Source organism: Palaemon carinicauda, chromosome 8 (assembly GCF_036898095.1).
Source record: "Palaemon carinicauda isolate YSFRI2023 chromosome 8, ASM3689809v2, whole genome shotgun sequence".
NCBI lineage: Eukaryota > Metazoa > Arthropoda > Malacostraca > Decapoda > Palaemonidae > Palaemon > Palaemon carinicauda.
The window spans coordinates 22102744-22110270 of NC_090732.1; positions in this window are offsets into that span (position 1 = coordinate 22102744).

Here is a 7527-nt window from a genome sequence, read left to right on the forward strand (position 1 = left end):
ATGTAAGGAAAAGAAATGACATATAATGAGAATGAAAGATAATAGATGGACATTAAGAATTACAGAATGGGTCCCTAAAGCTTGCAAAAGAAAGAAGGGAAGGAAGAGAAGACATTGGACTGACGAACTAAGAAAGTTTTTGGGTGTTGACTGTCATGCAAAGACCATAAACACACGCAAGTGGACGGGCACATCTGAGGCCTTTATTCGACAGTGGACTAGTAACAGCTGATGATGATAATGATGACATATATATATATATATATATATATATTTATATATATATATATATGCATATATATATGTATATAAATATTTATATACACATATATGCATATATATATATATATATATATATATATATATATATATATATATATACATATATATATATATATATATATATACATATATATATATATATATATATATATATATATATATATATATATATATATATATAAATATATATATATATATATATATATATATATATATATATTATATATATACATATACATATTCGTATATATATGTATATATATACACCAGCCGCCCGTTGAAATACTACCGCCAGAGAGTTATGGGGTCCTTTGACTGGCCAGACAGTACTACGTTGGATCCTTCTCTTTGGTTACGGTTCTTTCTCTTTGCCTACACATACGCCGAATAGTCTGGCCTATTCTTAACAGATTCTCCTCTGTCCTCACACACCTGACAACACTGAGGTTACTAAACAATTCTTCTTCGCTCAAGGGGTTAACTACTGCACTGTATTTGTTCTGTGGCTACTTTCCTCTTAGTAAGGGTAGAAGAGACTCTTTAGCTATGGTAAGCAGCTCTTCTAGGAGAAGGACACTCCAAAATCAAACCATTGTTCTCTAGTCTTGGGTAGTGCCATAGCCTCTGTACCATGGTCTTCCACTGTCTTGGGTTAGAGTTCTCTTGCTTGAGGGTACAATCAGGCACACTATTCTATTTAATTTCTCTTCCTCTTGTTTTGTTAAAGTTTTCATAGTTTATATAGGAATATTTATTTTAATGTTACTCTTCTTAAAATATTTTATTTTTCCTTCTTTCCTTTCCTTACTGGGCTATTTTCCCTGTTGGGGCCCCTGGGCTTATAGCATTTTGCTTTTCCAGCTAGGGTTGTAGCTTAGCAAATAATATATATATATATATATATATATATATATATATATATATATATATATACACATATATATATATATATATATATATATATATATATATATGTATATATATATATATATATATATATATATATATATATATATATATATATATATCTATATATATACATATATATATATATATATATATATATATATATATATGTATGTATATATATATATATATATATATATATATATATATATATATATATATATATATATATATATGATGTTCACATACTTATTGTATATAACGAATGGAGAATTCACTTTGTGCATACCACAAATTTCAATTATCATTATGTAATCTAAAATGTTTATCATAAATTGATAAGAAAATATGAGTAACGATTTTACTTTTTATAAGAGACAATTTTCCCGTCATTTTGTTTCCGAGTTCTGAAATGGACCTTATTCATATCATTTTATTTTTTTTAACTCTTCAGAATCCTTTGTATGGGCTACTATAAAGGGTGGATGGAGTGCCTCTACAATTTATTCCCAGGAAATAGGCCTAACTCCACTTTTAATTCAGTCCAGCCTGTCAAATATTTCTTTCCATATCGTGCTGTGATGTTATTATTCAAAGAATTTCCTTTCGCTATTTTTCAAGTGTCTAAGAATTGAACAGCTTGTGAAATCTCTTTCTTTTATCATTATTTACCTAATTGAGGGTTTTCAAAGTCTCATGGATAGAATGCATAAATGTATAACCGTTTTTTTATTTATTTATTTATTTATTTATCTACTTATTTATTTATCTATCTATCTACTTATTTATTGAATTATTCATTTATTTGTTAATTAATTTATTAATTTATCTATTTATTTGCGGGATAATACACATATGCTCCATCAGAGCATCAATATCTTTTTTTTATCAATTTTTTTTTTTTCGGATTCCTTATGTCAAGCTTATAGATTCTTATTTCTACCTTTTTTTTTTACCTCAAATATCAAGGAAATATTAACACCAAATTAGAAACAATGAGAAGAGTATAGTTTATATGTAACGCATTCGTGTAATCATTAATCATTCTGAAGATACTAAATAACCATTTCATGCAATCCCTGATGACATTTCAGAAAATTGATTAACTATCATATCGACCAAAGACTGTTGATGATATTCTTGGTCGCTTGTAAATATTGAAAATGGAAGAAACGCCGACTAATAATATTTTTTTTTCTTTTTTGAAATATGAAAAATGTGTTAACGACAGTGTTCCAAGCCTTAATGTTGTATATATAATTTCATTAATCCGAGATAAAATGAGCGTTTCAAACGTTTTCGAAATAAATATTTGGCAATAATGTCAATATAATTTCTAAAAGTTTTAGTATTACGTCGAAAAGAATTATAATTTACCGCTATATATTGTCAATTTGCTCGTGAAAATTTAAAACATGAGTGAAAGTAATGGAGCTATTTCGAAATAGAACTATTGGATTATACAAATAATCATCAAAGCCTGAACACAAGTGTGAATGTTATACACTCTCTCTAATGAAAAACAATCAATTTCATTTGACATATGTAAATAGTTCCAGGTTCAACAAAATGTATAACCAATGCAATATGTCTGCCATTCAAATTTAGTTTTAATCAGACTGTGAATGTTGGCCTAATAATTCCTGGTTCTCGCCAAGCCAGCAGTTCCAGAACACTACATCAGAAGCGATGAATTTGAAGCATCAATCATAGGGTTTCTCAGTCAGGAGGATATAAGCCTTTAGACAGAGCTGGTAGGCTTTATATAATTCAACTTATTTATCATCAGTACAAGCGTGGATCGATTGACTTGATATTTTGGCATTCAGATTCCATGTAACTTTCAGAAATATCTTCAATTTCTCTCTCTCTCTCTCTCTCTCTCTCTCTCTCTCTCTCTCTCTCTCTCTCTCTCTCTCTCTCTTAGAATATAAATTTACAGTACACTAGCACTTACATCAGATTACTATCATTTTCGAACAGCTGCAATACCACTTTCAATTCAAAAAATCAAATCCATTAGACTTGCAATCAACTCTTTTCTTAGAATTTTCTTAACATAAAATCACCAATTATTCCCGATATGGGAATCCTTAGTTGGAACTGTTCCCAACATATTTTCCAGGCCTTTCTGGTTTTAGAATCAGAGGAGAGTGCATATATTAAGATATTGTGCAAAATATAAAGGCTCTGTTATTTACTGTTCAGTTTATGAGTGACGTATTGACTTTTAAAGCTCTTTTTACTTTAGGGCTTCAATTAGATGTAAGAAATATTTCAGCAGAGAATAGGGAGTTTGTATAGAATACACACACACACATATATACATGTATATATATACATATATATATATATATATATATATATATATATATATATATATATATATATATATATCATATGTATATATATATATTTATATATATATATATATATATATATATATATATATCGTCTAATAAGTTTACTCTCAGTAATATACAAAATATTTACAAAAATCATATTAGGTCGTATAGAAAGACTGCTAGACTTTAATGAAAAAAAAGAGAGCATGCAGGCTTCAAAAGCGGGTATTCAACAGCTGACCATATCCATGTAATTATATAGGCTAATGGAAAAATCAACAGAATTTGATAAACCGCAATGGCATTTATAGCCTATGAGAAAGCTTTTGATTTTGTCAAAATTCAGCAGTAATGAAAGCCCTTCAAAGACCAGGATTACAAGAGTCATGATACGATACTTGATGATATCCAAATGGAAAGTACATCATTCCTAAAATTACGTAAAGATGGTGTGAAAACTTCGATCAAAAAAGGAGTTAGAAGCAGAAACTCCATTCCTCCTTTATTATTCACAGCATGCCTAGAAGATGTTTTTAATAATTTAGATTGGGAAAATGTGGGAATTAATGGTAATGGAATAACTTAACAACTAAAGATTTGCAGACGACATAGTTCTGTTAAGTTAATCATGGAAGGGATTACAAAAGATGACTGAAGATTTTAATAAAGAAAACGGAAATGTAGGACTGAAAAGGAATATGTGTAGATAACATAATGTTCAATGAAAATGCAGAGAAACAACAAGTAAGGATTATGGAGGAACTTTCAGAGATTGTTAATGAATATACATACTTAGAACAGGCAGTAAGTGTTTCCTCAAGACATGACACTGAAATTAAAAGAAAGACCTATAAGCATGGGATAAAGAATATTTGGTAAACAAAATTAGATTATGAAAAGTATAGTACCACTTTCTCTTAAAAGAAAAGGATTTAGTCATACGATCCTACCAGTATTAACTTATGCAGCATAAACTTGGAACCATACTAAATCCTGTACACTCACACATAAACACAATCTCTCTCTCTCTCTCTCTCTCTCTCTCTCTCTCTCTCTCTCTCTCTCTATGCATATATAGTTTTGCGAATTCAAAGGCATTTGAAAAACTTTTATTTTTATTTTTTATGACCAATGCAGTATTATCAAGTCTATGGAGTATTTCCCTGTTTGTGAGGTTTTCATCTGCATACCTTATCTCCATAGTTTAAAACCAAAGATCAATAACATGATAACCAACTAAAACATTCGTCATTTGTCATATATAATCTATAGATTAGACGGAATAAAAAAAAAAAATAAAAGCCGTTAAAAATTCAAAGATAAAATTGAAACTGAAAAACAAATAAGATATATAATATATCATGAGTAAAAACATAGTAGCCTTAAAAAACTGATAGCCCTAATTTCATTGATATTAGGAAGGAATTTATAGGAAAGAATCAACATCGTTAGTATTTATTATTTTCATTTTTGGTAATTCCATCAAGTAGGCTTACCGGTATTTTATAATATTCAATGTGTAGGAAAAAATCGTCCTAGAAATATTTTTTTTGTTGTGCTAAAATCTGATGTCAGATGCCAGGAAATGGCATGTAAGGGTGTTACCTCGTAAAAAGATTTCTGGGGAAAGCCCCCTACTCTTCGCCGTCAGTGCTTTTTCAAACTTTAGGACCACCCCACCCGAAAGAAATGCTCCAACGCCCCTGGTACATGTAACAAGGCACACTTTATAGAGCATTGATATCTGTAATTGGGTTTGTGATTAGCTTGAAACGTATTTGCTGCGGCCATTGATATATTCTAGTTAAATCTTAAGCTTTTAATTCTTTGGCTTAGCTCCAAATCTTTACGTTTAGAATATTGGGATCGGTGTTATACATGCCTGTAATACATGTAATCTGTATTTTACTTATAATTACCATAACTTAGAGGCTAAAAATCAGAAGAAAAACAGTATTATTGGGATTATGGATTTTTGATGCATTAATTAAAAAGAAGAAAAAAAAAACTACCATGAAAGTATGTTTTAGTAATCACACACTTCTCCTAATTTGAGTAGAATCCGAGTGTTTCTACTACTTGTAAAAAGATGGCAGCACACTTCTCTTGTTCCATTCATGTGAAGGATTCTATCCACTTGGAATAGGGTGATAGATTGATACTTAGGTAGAAATATGTGTGGCAGGTATAAATTATATTCAGTTCCAATCAAGTAGGCTATTTTTGGATATTTTTAACCAAAATGACGTCATGGAAGGTTCCAGAATGCAAGGATTAAAGAGCTCTACATATTGTTTAGATTCATGGCCAATAGATGGCCTTAGCAGTTGATGACTGCACTCATTATAATTTTTATTACTCAATTTTTGTTGTTATTTGGGCACATAGGCTAATTGCTATACAACAGACGCACGTGAACTTGATTTACTTTGTTGTCTGGCCACAACTTAATTCTTATGAAATTACAAAATTCACAATGAATGTCACAGAAATATTTCTTCAGTAACAATCGTTAGTTCAATTACAATAAGGGGTCAGGGGGTGTCTCCAGAAATTGCCACTTATACTGAAATCGGTGAGACAATCAAGTAAACACAGTTATTTGAACTAATTTTCAATCATCTTTTTATGAAACCAATAAATGATTAATATATTTCATGACGTGACATGAATTGTTAGTAAGAACTACGTAGAATAACAATATTGTTTCATTCCAAAAGGCATAATAACGTAGACTCCTCTAGCTCCCTCCCTTACATCGTAACGAGTTTTACTTTACCGTCAATAGATGGCATCAGAGGTATCTTGTCCCAACTAATATGGTCTATTCTTTGACGACCACGTGTGTCAAATAAGTGTGGTAGGAAGGTAGAGGCTAGAGAATTGGTAGTTGATAAATTGTCCAACGATCGTTTCCTTATTAGGAAAGAATATTTTTATCAGAAAATTATGTGAATATTTCACATGCTATCGGAAGCAACATGAGGTTACTTATAAAAGTGTTTATTATTTCCTATCTTCCTCAGAACACATGGATGGTAAGTCATGTCCCTGTACAAGTGACCAAGGTAACAATCATCAACGTAGTTAAGATTAGTGGGGTGAGTTTGAGACAGCGCTGCCAAATTGAATTTAGTTGAATGGAGAATATCATTATAAATTACAGATTTAAATCATTTAAGGTGAAATAGTTATATGCCAGAAGGTGCATAACTATGTTCTTATAATCAGCGTAATCAACACAGTTAAATCGAATAATGATCAAGAAAATGGTCACATTTCTGTGTCTTTGCCAACGCGTGACTGTGTTGCGTCATCCAGCTGCAAATTTGTTAATAGATGCGTTCCAGCGTGTAAATCAGTCATAAAATAAGCTTATCATCAATTCCTTAGTGAAAATATGCATGTTAGTTAAGCTGTTTCTTGGTTCAATATACATTAAAAGAAACTATTCAGAATATACAGTATGCACACACACACACACACACACACACATATATATATATATATATATATATATATATATATATATATATATATATATATATATATATATATATATGTATATATATATATGTATATATATATATATATATATATATATATATATATATATATATATAAATCATTAATTTTTTGCTCTACCAGTAACGGCCAAGGTCTTCCTAATTCAATGATAAGCCGATCAGGAATATAAAAAAGCTAAGTTACAACCCTAATTGGATAAGTTAGATGGTATAAACCCAAGGGCTCCAACAGACGAAAATAGCACAGTGAGGAAAAAAAATAACGTATAAATAAACTACAAGAGAATTAATGATCAATCAAAATAAAACATTTTAAGAACAGTGACAACAATAAATTAGATCTTTCATAAATAAACTATAAAAACCTAAAAAAAAAAAGGGAGGAAGAGAAACAAGATAGAATAGTTTGCTCGAGTGTATCATCAAGCAAGAGAAGTCTACCCCAAGACAGTGCAATACCATGGTGC